The sequence below is a fragment of the Mustela nivalis genome (genome assembly GCF_964662115.1).
Source record: "Mustela nivalis genome assembly, chromosome: 7".
Taxonomy (NCBI): Eukaryota; Metazoa; Chordata; class Mammalia; order Carnivora; family Mustelidae; genus Mustela; species Mustela nivalis.
In genome coordinates, this window is record NC_139026.1 from 33,205,720 (window position 1) to 33,222,079 (window position 16,360).

Genomic DNA, 16,360 nt, shown 5'->3' on the forward strand with positions numbered 1-16,360 from the left:
GGGTTGCTTCTTTGTTTTCTTGACTGTTTCCTTTGCTGTGCAGAAGCTTTTGATTTTGATGAAGTCCCAAAAGTTTATTTTCACTTTTGTTTCCTTTACCTTTGGAGACATATCTTGAATGAAGTTGCTGTGGTTGATATCGAAGAGATTACTGCCTATGTTCTCCTCTAGGATTCTGATGGATTCCTGTCTCATGTTGAGGTCTTTTATCTATTTTGAGTTTATCTTTGTGTATGGTTCATCATCACTAGCCCTCAGGGAGATTCAAATTAAAACCACATTGAGATATCACCTTACACCAGTTAGAATGGCCAAAATTAGCAAGACAGGAGACAACATGTGTTGGAGAGGATGTGGAGAAAGGGGAACCCTCTTACACTGTTGGTGGGAATGCAAGTTGGTGCAGCCTCTTTGGAGAACAGTGTGGAGTTTTCTCAAGAAATTAAAAATAGAACTTCCCTATGACCCTGCCATTGCATTCCTGGGTATTTACCCCAAAGATACAGATATAGTGAAAAGAAGGGCCATCTATACCCCAATGTTTATAGAAGCAATGGCCATGGTCACCAAACTGTGGAAAGAACAAAGATGCCCTTCAGCAGATGAATGGGTAAGGAAGATGTGGTCCATATATACTATGGAGTTTTATGCCTCCATCAAAAAGGATGAATACCCAACTTTTGTAGCAACATGGAAGGGACTAGAGGAGATTATGCTGAGGGAAATAAGTCAAGCAGAGAGAGTCAATTACCATATGGTTTCACTTATTTGTGGAGCATAGCAGATAGCATGGAAGACATGGGGAGAAGGAGAAGGGAGTTGGGGAAACTTGGAAGGGGAAGTGAACCATGAGAGACTATGGACTCTGAAAAACAATCTGAGGGTTTTGAAGTGGTGGGGGGTTGGGAGGTTGGGGTACCAGGTGGTGGGTATTATGGAGGGCATGGATTGGATGGAGCACTGGGTGTGGTGCAAAAATAATGAATACTGTTATGTTGAAAATAAATAAAAAATAAATTATAAAAAATAAAAAAGTCCCTGCTAAGAATGCAACATGCCTAGGGTGTATGAGAACAGGAAGGAAGCCAACGTGGCAGATCCTGAGTAAGCAAAGGGAATGAACAAGAGAATTGCTCATAAGCTCATGCAGTGCGTTCAAAGATGGAGAGCAGATCATGGAAGATCTAAAATTCCATTTTATCGGAATTTGACTCTACTCTGAATGAAATGGAGAGCCACTGCAGATAGTTAAGAATGGGAGTGACAGGCTAGGACTTATATTTCAAGGTATTATTTTGGCTGCTATTAGAAATGAAGTGTAGAGGGACAGGGCAAGATTAGGTCAATCAGTTGGAAGGATATTGGAGTTGTATAGATGAGAGATAGATGGTGGTTCACATCAGGAAGATGGAAGGCTAGGAGATAGAAGTAGCCAGATTCTGGAAATATTTTGAAGCTTTATTACTATTTTAACTTGATTTAATTGGTTTATTTTTTTTCTTGTATAAACTTGGCAAGAGATCAAAGTCTAAAATGGTCATGTAATGCTAAAATATTCCTTCAAAATGTTGTGCATTTACTGTTTCTTTCAAGTGTATTTGCATTATCTCACATGCGGATGGTGAGTTGATGAGTGGATGATATAAATTTTAAGTATCACTCTGCCTTAACTGTTCAAAGTACTCAGTAAATAGTCTTGCATTAGGTTTCTTAAATGAAGCTTTGAGAAAGCTTTCTGAAAATTTCCAGTTTTGTATAGTTCTCTTGCTTATCTAGTCTTCTGTGATTACAAATGATTATGTGAGATCTAAGGATATGTTTTATGGCAATAGATATTCATTTTTTTAATAAAATATTGTGATTACAATGGTTAATTCACTTAATCTTTTCATCAATTATAATATTCTTCTGGTGACAGAATTTAAAATTCTTGTATTCTTGGGGCACCTGGGTGGCTCAGTGGGTTAAAGCTTCTGCCTTCGGATCAGGTCATGATCCCAGGGTCCTGGGATAGAGCCCCACATCCAGCTCCCTGCTCAGCAGGGAACCTTCTCCCCACCCCTCCACCCCCCACCCCCACTTGCCTCTCTGCCTACTTGTGATCTCTGTCTGTCAAATAAATGAATAAAGTCTTTAAAAAAAATTCTTTGGGTGCCTGGGTGGTTCAGTGGGTTAAGCCACTACCTTCAGCTCAGTTCATGATCTCAGGGTCCAGGGATTGAGTCCCGCATCAGGCTTTCTGCTCAGCAGGGAGCCTGCTTCCCTCTCTCTCTTACTCTCTGCCTACCTCTCTGCCTACCTGTGATCTCTCTCTGTCAAATAAATAAATACAATCTTTTAAAAAAAATTCTTTGTATTCCTTTTTTTTTTTTAAGTTTGTATTTATTTATTTGACAGAGAGAGAGATCACAAGCAGGCAGGGAGGCAGACAGAGAGAGGAGGAAGCAGGCTCTCCGTAGAGCAGAAGAGCCTGACGCGCAGCTCAATCCCAGAACACTGGGATCATGACCTGAGCCGAAGGCAGAGGCTTTAACCCACTGAGCCAACCAGGTGCCCCAAAATTCTTTGTATTCTTGACACAAATATGCAAACAAGAGAAATACACTACCAGTGAAAGGTAAGCATGAAAAAAAAGAAGGAAAGAGTAAAATACTAGATTAAGTCCAAATTTTCCCCATTAAAGACATGTATATTTATGTTAATGATATATTCCTGGTAAAAGTTAATACAATATGCATGGATATAGCTCTTTTCACAAAGATATGAAAATTAGTGCAATAAATGTAATTATCTTTGGCATTTATTGTTTTTAAAGTTATATTACTCTTTAGTACAAAATGAAGAGGAAATGTCCAATAACCTCTATAATGTAAGCTACATAATAAGACAAATAATATAATATTGTTTTCAAAACTGACAACACATTGAAAATATGTATTCTGTTTTTATAGGGCAATACATATTTTAACCTGGGCCTAGGAGAATACATGTTGTCCTAAAAGTAAAAAATGTCAACACAAAGTATAATTTGGATTTATAAGATGAAAATTAATTTAATTGTGTAAACCTCATTTTTCTTTTTTGTTATTTTGGTCTAAAGCCCATAAAATTAGTGAAGGTAACAAAGCTAGAAATTTGAAGAATACAAGGACTTATACAGAAAATACATTTGACATAATATGTCTAATAGGGAAGCAAAGCATCTTGCTTGCATTGTTGTGATAACACTTTACCTATATAAGCTCAACCTAAATATAGTTTTACATTCATGTTTAAATTACAATGTGATTGAAATCAGAGTTTTTCTTGTTAAAAAAAAACATATCAGTAACTATAAATGATAGATTGGAGATATTTAGGGCACGGGACAAAGTGATTAATGACAAGTTTTTGTAGAACTTCCTGTAACACAAGTAGTTCAGTTTAAAAATACTCTTGAAGCGTCTGCTCTTTCAAAATCTGAGTTCATTGGATAATTTTGTAATTTTTTTCTTCTAAAAAGTCACCTTTAGTAGCCTTCACAGAATGGATAAAACATTATGCAAATCACAAAGCTATTTTAGTAGCATTTTTATGTGGTGTGTGTGTGTGTGTGTGTGTGTGTGTGTGTGAAGATTTGAAAGCAAAAAAACAATTATTATGTAGTTATATAGATAAAGATGCTTTCCTTTTTTACTATTTTACTCTCTAGTGGGGAAACAATTCAAGTGGAGCCACATGGAGATGTTTCAAAATTCTTAATTCCCTCAGAAATAAGGCATATAAAGACTTGAAAATAAAATATGAAACACCCATTGATTCCAGTTTATCCTGAAAAGGATTTAATGCACATTTACACCTGGTAGCAAGCCAATTCATAAAGCTTATATGATTGTTATATTATGTTTATATGATCCTTTGTCTATAATAATACTTTCATTTAAGAACAGGTAAATTTAGTTGCAAGATGTGCACATTTTTCAGGTAACCTTTCCTTATAACTTCTCATTTTCACTGAGAATGAAAACTATCCATAAGAGAAATCATCAGAAATTTGGATCTGTACTTCTACTCTAATTGCTTAGAACATCTTTCATGCCTGCAGATATTTTTATATCTAAGACAGCCTGCAGTTCTGCTTGGCAATATGAAACTTGTTTCACAAATTTTTCAGCAGCTGGTATGATAATGAGCCAGTTTTTATGTAGATTAGTAATCTTGCTAATCAATTTTTAAATACAAAATTAAAATTTTAAAAATTTTGAGTAAATTTTTTAATGGTAAAACACTTCACCAAATCTATTTATTTAGCTTGCTTTTCATTCAGTCTCTAATTTTAATAAACATTTCTATGAAAGGGAAAAATTTTTTCTGCCAGAACTCTAGGTTTTAAAGGTGTGATATATTAAAGGTACATTTTACCTTTTGTTTTAACTTAATATTATTATGAAATAATACATTTTTATTAATTAAAGATAGTGAGGTTAGCATAGTCTTGCATTACCACTTTCTTTATGTATTTATTTATTTATCTATTTATTTTTCTGTGAGTAAAGTGAAAGAAGTTTGTTAAGAGAAGGTACAGAAAGAGCTCTCAAATGTGAGAGGAGTCATGATAGAGTTGCCAAGGAGGGCCTTTAGGGTTGGTCTTTGATAGAAAGCCCCCAAGGAACTTAAATCCTTTTAACATCTCTACTGATAACACCTTCAATGGCTTACTTCCTTTTTAGGGTCTGGTTATTCTTTGTTGGTCACAGGTGATTATCATAAAGACACCCACCCCACATGACCCCCCACCTGCCAAGGTTAAGGTGGTCTGATTTGTCCCCTTAGCTCTGGTTTCCCCACACCTCCACATTTTGGGGATTTCTGTGAGCCTGATCACATCGCCCTTACCTATCTTCCCTGCCTAGCCCTTCCTCATTCCTCCCCCTGGAACAGTAACCCTAACTGTCAAGAGGGAATGGGGTGATGACAGCTCTGGCTGCTTCCTGCTGACATGGGGTTGTGGGCTGTATGGCAGTTAGAATCTAGGCAGGGGTTGGTCCAGGGGCTTGTGGTATGGCTTTGGAGGGTCATGATAGCAGCAAACGGTACATGCATCAGCACATGCAAAAGCATGAACATAAAACAAATATTAGGCCCCAAATTATGATCACATCCCTTAGATAAGATCCTCAATTACCAATTTTGACAAATAGATGAGTGGATCCCTTGATCTTCTTTGATTGATCACAAATGTACCCTATGAATTGGGACACCTTGCAGGAGTTAACTGTAATGTTAAAACAATACATGTGAGGAAATTGCTTACGCCCCACATAGTATAGCAATAGTAGACAGTCGATAGTGGCGCAGCTTTCGGGAAGTTCTTCTCTGACTTCATTTAGTTCTTGGCTGAATGCATCCAGTGCGTAGGATGTATCATTTAGATTTCTGCTGAGCAAGCATAATGTTTTGCTTATTTTATATCACCGTCCTGTCATAAGTCTTGGAAGTCCCATAGTGAGCTTTGAGGCTGTTTTTACCAGGAGAGTTGTTGTATGCTTGGTGAAAACCTTTGTTTGCAATTGTATTGTCAGTAGAGGTGGCTTCTAGGATAAAAGACTATGAGGGATGAAACCATCGCCTGGGTGGCTCAGTGGGTTAAGCCACTGCCTTCAGCTCGGGTCATGATCCCAGGGTTCTGGGATCGAGCCCCGCATCGGGCTCTCTGCTCAGCAGGGAGCCTGCTTCCTCCTCTCTCTCTGCCTGCCTCTCTGCCTGCTTGTGATCTCTCTCTGTCAAATAAATAAATAAAATCTTAAAAAAAAAAAAAAAAAAAAAAAAGAAGCCCTTTTTGTTTGAGGTCCAGCTTTAACAATATCCTAACTACAAAGGATCACTGGCAAATGGGAGAAGACTTACTTCAGGGAGAGTAAAGCAGGAGGATGGACAGGCAGAGGGAGAAGAAGGCTCCCTGCTGAGCGGGGAACCCAATGTGGGACTGGATTGGAAGGCAGAGGCTTAAGTGTCCCCAAATCGCACTTTTAGAAACCAGAGTGTACTCCATGGAGATAATGGATCGCCCCATTTCTTTATGACTAGATTGCACTACCACTTTAAAAGCAGTATATTTATTTCAATCATTTCTTTAGAAAGGCAAAGTACTACAAAATAAACATGCTACTTTTGAACCTGCAGCTAATTATTCTTATTAATTGCATGTGCCAACATTTTTCAAACCACAAACTAAACAACTATTAAATGTATCCAGTTATTAACAAAGTACAAGTTTCTTTATTATTATCCCATGAAATGACCATTCTTTTGAGAATAAAGAGTAATACAACTCATGGACTTTCTGTTCTCTGACTGTATTTTTGTGCACATGGACCTACTTTCCCAGTTTAAGACCCTGGACTATAGCAGTGTCCTCAGGGGGAAAATGTACTGAAACTTTTCCACAGAACAGGGAATAAAGTTCATTGTTCTATTTATATTTTATACATGTATAATTTGTTCTATTTATATTTTATCTAAACAGTATACATGTTTCTTTAAAACACAACTGGTTGTACCTTTGAATTCAGTTATTTCTAAAGTAATCAGAGATAACTTTTGACTCTAAAAATTCAAGGATACAGATTTATCGAAGGTTTGGGACACCTGGGTCACTCAGTTGGTCAAGTGTCTGCCTTTGGCTCAGGTGTGATTCCCAGGATCCTGGGTTCCTGTACCGCATTGGGCTCCTTGCTCTGCAGAGAGTCTGCTTCTCTCTCTGCCTGCTGTTCTCCCTGCTTTTATGCAGTCTCTCGTTCTTGCTCTCTCTCTCTGGATAAATAAAATCTTAAAAAAAATAAAAAATGATCTAGGATTCAGTATCATAGGCCCTTCAAAAATGTACTGAGCATAATGTGAAACACCAATATTCTAAATTCTGTTTTTATCATTTTATCAATTCATTACCATTTCATCAATTTAAATAATTAAATGAATTCCTAATATTCAAAAGTGAGCTTTTAAAAAAGAGCATGGATTTGACTGGTATTTTTGGTAGGTATTATTTTTTAAAATCTGCACCTTGACTTGGTAAATTTGGGTATGGAATAATATATAGCTTGCTACAGATCAAAGTGTGTTAGAGTTCAAAACCAAAACAAATAAGTATTTTCTGAATGACACTATCATTTGTTTTTCCACATGTTCTCAATTTGAAGATCCAAATTTTGTCCAGTGCTAGTTTCTCAGCCTCTGAAATCTAGAATTTAGAAGACTGCCTGGAACAAGCTAGATTCTTAATATATTTTTAACAATTAAATGAATGAAAAAGGTATCTTTCCTTGTCATTGTATTAACAATTTTCAGGTTTGTATATGTCATTTTGGTGTATAGAAAAGTGTATTTTTATCTTTTTTTCGCTGTATTGATATCAGTTTGCCCTACGAACATAGATGCAAAAAGCCTCAACAAAATACTAGCAAACTAAATCCAATAGCACATTAAAAGGATCATATACCATAATCAACAGTGATTTATCCTTGGGATGCAAAAAGGTTTCAGCAAATGCAAATCAATAGAGGCGATAAACTACATTAAGAAAATGAAGGATAAAAATATCATATCATTATCTCAATACATGCACAAAAAGCACTTGACGAAAATTCATGGCAAAAACTTTCAACAAATTAAGTGTAGAAGGAATGTATCCCAGCATAATAAAGGCCATATAAGGCAGACAAATAGCTAACATCATACTCACTGGTAAGAAGCTGAAAGCTTTTCCTCTAAGATCAGGAACAAGATAAAGATCCTTTCTGTTAGCACTTCAGGTCAACAGAGTACTGGAAATTCAGGTCCGAGCAATTAGAAAGAAAGAAAGAAAGAAAAGGCATCCAAATAGGAAAGGAAGAAGTAGTCTCTATTTTTAAATGAAATGATCTTATATAAAGAAAATCCTGAAGATTCCTCCAAAAAAAGTATTGAAATTAATAAAATTAATAAATGAATTCAGTAAAGTTGTGGGATATAAAATTAACATACAAAAATTAGTTGTGTTTATATACTCTAAGAACAAATATTCCAAAAAAGAAATTAAGAAAACAAGCCCATTTACAACATCATCAAACAAAATAAAACAAGACAAAAACTTAAGAGTAAATTTAACCAAGGAATTGGACAATCTGTACAATTGAAAACTATTGATGAAAGAAATTAAGAAGAATAAATAAATGAAAAGTTATTCCATGATCATGGATTGGAATTGGAATTAATATAGTTAAATTTTCAATACCACACAATACATTCTTTTTTTTTTTTTAGATTTTTATTTATTTATTTGACAGACAGAGATCACAGGTAGGCAGAAAGGCAGGCAGAGAGAGGAGGGGAAGCAGGCTCCCTGCTGAGCAGAGAGCCCGATGTGGGGCTCAATCCCAGGATTCTGGGGTCATGACTTGGGCCGAAGGCAGAGGCTTTAACCCACTGAGCCACCCAGGCACCCCCGTGCCCAAGCGCCCCCACACACTACATTCTTTTTTTTTTTTTTTTTAAGATTTTATTTTATTTATTTATTTGTCAGAGATAGAGGGAGAGAGAGCGAGTGAGCACAGGCGGACAGAGAAGCAGGCAGAGGCAGAGGGAGAAGCAGGCTCCCTACCGAGCAAGGAGCCCGATATGGGACTCCATCCCAGGGCGCTGGGGTCATGACCTGAGCCGAAGGCAGCTGCTTAACCAACTCAGCCACCCAGGCCTCCCTCCACACACTACATTCTTTAGGACAAATTGTTGTTACCTCCTTCTTGTTGCTTAAGAAAATTGATATAGAGTCAAAGTTTAAAAGCCACCCACCTCCCTGCGACGACTAATAGAAAGCCAACCTCAAAGTAGGTTAATAAATGCTTCACTTGTTGTTTTACTAAGGAGTATAGTCCAGAGACAGTCTGACATGGCTCCGAAGAACTGCTCTGAAACTTGTTAGCTGTCAGGGATTGTGGACATAAAAAGGGGAAAGAAGTGTATGTACTTGCAAAGAAGTTCCTCAAAGATTTGGGTGTCACAAGGAACAATTCGTTCAGTTGTAAAAATTAAAGTTTACTGATTTCCACATAGACATGTGAGAGACCCAAGGGTCATCTTAATATGTTATGTTTCATCATATCTGATCGTTCAAAAGCATTGCTTGCATGCCTCCACTGAACTGATTTTCCGGCTCTTCCTGTTTTCGATATCTCCTTGAGGTCACTTGAGATGGTCACAGAAGGCTGACATCAGTCATCTACACAGTTTTACTGCACACCTGAAAACCTTTTTTAGAGAAAAAGAGGTCAATGCTCAGTAAGCCTGTAGGTCTTCACCCAGGCACAATGATATATACTTTCTCCATCAAGACTGAATAGGAATGGAATGCTAAACAACTGCTTTCTTCATTATGCTGACTCAAGAGCTGGGTGAGACTGCACCTAAAAATGGAAGGTCTTTAAAACACGCCACTGGGCAAGATTGGGATCTTCAGGGACTGCAAAGTTGAGCTACCTACGGGACAGCTGGATAGGGAAATATATAGTTGTGGAACAAAAGAGAGAAATCTAGCTACAGAAGATAGCTTAGATTACTTACATGCTTGGGTTGTATTAGAGTATTGTTGATAATATTCAGTCCTTTCCTTCACCTTATGGGAGAAATAGACTTCCCTGTCCCATTAAATGGAGCTTGACCAAGCGACTTGCTTTGGCTGTTAGAAAGTGGGAAGTTTTGATAGTGTGCCAGTTCTAATTCTGGCTCTATGAGGCATCAACTTTTTACTGGACCTTTTTGGCACTCCTGGCTTTTGCCATTAGAAAAACATGCCTTGGATATTAATGGTCTGAGATGTGTGAGAGACATGTGAAGAAGCCTTGAATGAAGCTTAGAACCCAGCGCTTGGGAGGCTCAGTTGGTTAGGTGACTCCTTTTGGCTCAGGTCTTAGTCCCAGAGTCCAGAGATCAAGTCCCATCTTGGGATCCTGGCTCCCTGGGGAGTCTGCATCTCCATCGGGCCTTCTCCCCTCTCATGCTCTCATTCTCTCTCCAATAGATAAATAAAACCTTAAAAAAATAGTTTAGAACCAATAGATCCAAGTCAGTCTACATAAGGTAATTCCCAACTACCCCATAGATGTGTGATGAGGTTAATAATTGTATTTTTAAGCCACTGAGTTTGAGAATGACTTGTTTTTGCAGCATTATTGCAGCAATAAGTGACTTATTCAGTACTCCTCACTTATTTTTGAATCAGTACTATCTTTCCATTGAATTGGCCCAGTCCCTCTCACTTACTTCTGTTACATAAATATGCTATTATTTTGAATTGTGACTATTTTCCTTCCTTTCATAATCAGAAATTGACAGATCTGTGCAGATAGGTCAGGAAGGATTGTCAACTGGGGGTCCCTGGCATTATCAAATGCAGAGAGAATCTAAAGATGCGGGGGGGGGGGGGGTGGAGGGAAGAATTTAGTTTAAGAATCTACCTAGCTGGGTGGGAAATATAATTTTCAAGTATTACTCACAGGAGAAGTATGGGCAAATAACTAGGACATTACAACATGAGGGTAAGGGTGTGTGGAAATAATAGAAGAGAAAAAATTGCTTAGAGTTTTTATTAGACTATAGATTCTCTTCTGACTCACTCATGTTTTACACATATCCCCAAATCCTTATAGGCATAACATTAGACAAACCTATTATTAAATATGATTGCACACTGCTGTTTCTTGAAAGATATGCTATTATATCTCCCTTCACTTTTAAGTTCTGCAAATTAGTTTGGCTTGAGTCCAAAAGAGCACCAATACTTATGCATTATTTAATTTAAAAAGCCCTGAAATCAATTTTTTAATCCCTGGATATTGTTATTTTCAAAGGAAATATGATCTTCTTGGCTTTATTTCCTACAACAAAGGAAATTATTCTAAGAAATTATTTGACAGAACTTATAAATGTAATTGGACTATAGCATACCAACTTAGAATTAAAATTACCCTCTGTTTATTACAGAGTAGTTTGCAGGGGTTTTTTTTTTAATGTAAAAACCTAGAATATTTAAGCTCTGTTAAAGTTAGAACTTTTATTATAAGATACTTAGTACTGTAGCAGAACTACTGTGTTTCATGGAAGCTATGTCTTCAAAAAACATTCTGCTTTCAGCTTCTTAGCCTTAACTCGATTGTCTTAAATTCTCTATTGTGGTGAAGCTCAATATCAATTTACTGATTATTCAAGTTGTGGCCAATAGGAAGCCCTTACTCCCCATTCAGGAAACTGTATCTAACTAACCACAGAAACCTTTGGAATTGTTCTTTTCAGTATTTCTCAGAGATGTTCTTCCCTGTCCTGACATTGCGCTATCTCCGACTTTAGCACTTCTTAAAACGCTGCAAACAGGAGGCATCTGGGTGGCTCAGTCATTAAGCATCTGCCTTTGGCTCAGGTCATCCCAGGACCCTGGGATGGAGCCCCGCATTGAGCTCCTTGCTGGGCAGGAAGCCTGCTTCTCCCTCTCCTGCTCCCCCTGCTTGTGTTCCCTCTCTTACTGTGTCTCTCTCTGTCCAATAAATAAATAAAATCTTTAAAGAACAAAACAAAAAACACCGTGACCATCATTGTGATGCTTGAATATGCTTAGCATTCAGAAAATGTTTACTGTAGAGAATGAATGAATGAAAATAATTATGCTTTCCACAAAAAACTCAAGATTTCCCATTTCTTTCTGTCTTAAGCCACAAATCTTTAGCACTATGATCAAGCAGATCACCAAGACATGACTTAATTACCTTTGCAGTCTTATCTCTTAACTGTAGCAGACCTGTATTTCATTTCCCTCGCATGAATAAACTTCATTCTCACAACCATGTGCTTTTGCTAATACTATTTTTTTTAAAGATTTTATTTATTTATTTGACAGACAGAGATCACAAGTAGGCAGAGAATCAGGCAGAGAGAGAGGAAGAAGCAGGTTCCCTGCTGAGCCAAGAGCCTGATGCGGGGCTCGATCCTAGGACCCAGGGATCATGACCTGAGCCAAAGGCAGAGGCTATAACCCATTGAGCCACCCAGGCGCCCCACTAATACTATTCTCTTAATCTGAAGTATTTCCCCCTAAATTTCCTATCTGGAAAAGTCTCATTTTTCTTGCAAGTTTCATTTCAACTCTATTACATAATTAAGAATACATACTTGGAAGTAAAATTCCTTTGGAAAATATTATTGTTTTCTATAAAACTAAACATATGTCTGCTACATGGCACAGAAAGTTTATTCCTAGGAATTTACCCAAGAAAAATGAGAATATATACCAATGAAAAGAAATATGAAAGAATATTTATAGCACTGTAGCCATAATAGCCCAAACTGGAAATAGCCCAGGTACCCATCAGTAGGAGTATCGATAAATATTGTGTATTTATATTCATACAAAAGAATAATACTCAGTAATAAAAAGGAATGAAGTACTTCCATAACATGGATGAATTTTAAAGTATTATTCTGAATGAAGGAAGACTTAATAATTTAGACTACTGTATGATTTCATTTATATGAAGCTTTAGAGAAATGAAAACTGAGCTAACTGTAGTTGTTGAATGTCATATGAGTAAAAAATGCTCATTGTAGCAGCTGTAGTTCTTGGGTAGTTAGTTGTACAGCAAGGTTGACTAATACACGCATAGCTAGGAAACACATTTTTAAAGTTTAATATGATATTGTGCCCAATTCTAGGTTTGACATTTGGTTGAGATAAAGAATAGGATCTGAAAAAAAAAGTTGTTTTTTTTTTTCCAAAATGACTAAAAAGGAAGAATAAAACCTAAATAGGCAGATTTTTTAGAAGCTTTTGGAAAAAACATGAATTACCTCTATAAGATTACTAGGCCCAGATGGTTTTACAAGCTAATTCATTTCAATCTTTAAAGAAGAAATACTTCCAAGAAGATATATACACACTATTCAACAGTTTAGTAAAACAAAATCTTCTCATTTTATTTTGTAAAGCCAGCACAGCCACAATAACACTGAAGATCTCTCTCTCTCTCTCTCTCTCACACACACACACACACACACACACACACCTCGCTCATGGCAGAAGTGTTAGATGGTAGATTGCCTGTTGTCAGTCTGACACTTTCATTTCTTCCCTCTAAGGGGGGCACTGCGCTTCTAAGAATCCCCTTCTTCGAAGACTCTGAGGGTTTGCCAATAAAAGGAACACATGGGTAATTTGGAAAACAGAAGTGAAGTGGAAGTCACCACTCTCACAAGGTCACGGGGCCAGACACAGTGGCCTTTTGGAATTCCTTGTGATCTTGGATATCTCCGGCTACATAGCTTCAGGCTGAATTGTTGGTGAACGTTCCTCTGATTCTCTGGCTATAGTGATCTAGACCTTCACTGCCCTGCCCCAATTCCTTCCACATTTTTTAAACTTCCATTTCCTGTATTAAATTCTTATTCTTGTACATTCATAACAGCTCTGCTCTGCTGACCAAAACAAGACTAATAAAAATGTTCATTCCAGAGTGGATCTAAGGGAACAGAACCTTAAGGAAGGAAGTCTGGAATTTGTTCATGTTTAAAAAGGCTCCATGAGGGGCACCTGGGTGGCTCAGTGGGTTAAAGCTTCTGCCTTCAGCTCAGGTCATAGTCCCAGGGTCCTGGGATGGAGCCCCGAGTTGGGCTCTCTGCTCTGCAGGGAGCCTGCTCCTTCCCTCTCTCTCTCTCTCTCTCTGTCTGCCTCTCTGCCTACTGTAATCCCTGTCTGTCAAATAAATAAATAAAAATCTTTTGAAAAAAATAAATAGATAAAAAATAGAAAGGCTCCATGAAACCCTTGCAACTGGTAAAAGAGTTTCTGATGGTCTCTCTAACACTAGGAAAGAGACTAGAGAATAGTGATAAAACTGAGTCTGAGAACTCTAAGAAGTAGGAACTCAAGTTGTAGGGGTTACACATTTAAAATATTTGGTTTGATCTAGATTTCAATTGTTTTTCCTCCTTACTTAGTTGCCCATGAATGATGTATCCCTTTTCTCACTAGAAGCTTTCCCTCTTTATCTCCCATTCTCTTCTAGTGAGTAATTTTGGCTGTGTTTGTTTTGGAATTCCTCATACAACAGAGATTGTCATAATCATTTTATTATCTTTAAAAAGTTGCCATAGGAAGGCTGAGACAATTCTTTCTAGAAGACTGTTACAATGCAACTTTACTTACTTACCCTTCCTGCAACTTGGGAGAGAGGTATTGTGGGGGAAGTCTGGGGTTACCCATCGACCTCTCTGTGGTGGTGGAGGGTGGGTGGCCCATATGTCAGACCCTGGGTGGCTCACCAATTGTTGTTTTGAAACCTGAGGAGCTCCCCAGGTGAAATCTGAAACTAGGCCCCATACACAGAGAGCAAGGAGAGACTCAAGAAAGAGACAGACCCTTCCAGATTGGTAGGTGGAATGTGTAAAAAGCAAGGAAATATACCTACGAGGTTTGTTTTAGGCTGCTTGAAGATGAGTAAATCTCTGCTCTTGCTCACCAGAATCTTACAAGTTTCTATAGAGTCTTAGTGGGGTTCAGTCACATTTATGGTCCAAATGGTCTCAACAACACATACTCTCTCAAGGTTGCTTTCTTGAAATGTTTCCAGTTATGGAAGCAGTAGGAAGAACATACATTCCAAGGAAAGGGTTGGGAATAAGGAGTCTCTGATTATCTATCAGCAGGCACATCCTCTTGATGACCTCTTCCAACATCCAGTTTCTAAAATCCAATGTACTTACACTGCCTGTAGAAGGTATATTCATATGATGCTTTGTAGGGGTTCTTCCACTGGCCCATATTTTTAGCTATTTATAATGTTTTTTTCATTCATGCCCCTTTCTGTTAATAGTGTCTACTTTCATTGGGAGAAGTTTCTTCTACTCAATGTGATCATTATGAAACTATGAATCTCATTTCCTGAGCTATGTTACTTGGTTCAGATATAAAAACGTGACCCAGAATAGCCAAACAAAAACAAACAAAACACACAGTTTTTTAAAATTCTAGTTGGAGGGGCACCTGGGTGGCTCAGTGGGTTAAAGCCTCTGCCTTCAGCTCAGGTCATGATCCCAGGGTCCTGGGATTGAGCCCACATCAGGCTCTCTGCTCAGCAGGGAGCCTACCTCTGACCAACCCCCACCCCCACCCGCCCGGCTTCTCTGCCTACTTGTGATCTCTGTCAAGTAAATTAAAAAATAAAAATAATAATAATAATAAAAATCTGGTTGGAGTAGGATTATATAACCATGTGGACATCAAAGTTTATGCTACATATTGGAAGATTTAAAATTCATAATTAATGAGCTTTATTTAATAAGTAAAACATATACACTCTTTTGACTTCAACATAAATTATTTTTTAAAAAATGAACAAATACTGGACCACGAAAGATCTCAAAACTTCCAAAGGAACTCATATTACAAAGATCAAGTTACCTCACTACAAGGTCAACATAAAAGATCAACAGTAAAAATAAAATGAAAAAATGTGCTTATAAATTATGTAACTAAGAATTGAAATTATTTAAAAGTATCACTTAATTAATTTATAGTTTACAACTAATGTTGTACTCAGGGAGAAAATTATAATGTTGAAGGAATATAATAACAGTTGTTCAAATCCAAAAGGTAGAAAAGATAACTAGAAAAAATGTATAAATAACATGAGAAAAGAAACTCACAAAAAAGCAAAAATACATTACTAACAATATCAAAAGTTGATCCTTTGGACAGACTAATAGACAAATATTTAGCAAGACTGATAGAAAAGAGAGAGATGCGGTCAAAATAAGCAGCATTATCTACAAGTGCATGTTTCTACAAGCGTAGTCTAGGATTTAAACTAAGAAAGTAAGCCGCCCTCTTAGCGTAGTAGGTAGCGCATCAGTCTCATAAACTAAGAAAGTACTAACAAATATATTGCAACACTCTAAAAAAATAGATGAAATGAACAATTTTTTTAAAAAAGATTATCAAAATTTACTCAATTAAAAATAATTAAATAGACAACTAAAAAATTCAATTCATAATAAAAAATTAATAAGTAAAATAATAATAATAGATTCAATTATTAATAAAGTATCTCTATGTAACATCTTCTTCCTACTTTCTTCAGTTTCCCAGGCAAGTAATGAACAATTTTTATCTTACGTAAGAGTACTTGAGAGAGGGTGGGTGGCTCAGTGGGTTAAGACTCTGTCTTCGGCCCGAATCATGATCTCAGGGTCCTGGGATCAAGCCCTTCATTAGGCTTCTTGTTTGGCTGGGGAGCCTGCTTCCCTCTCTCTCTACCTGCCTCTCTGCCTACTTGTGATTTCTCTCTCTCTCTCGATCTGTCAA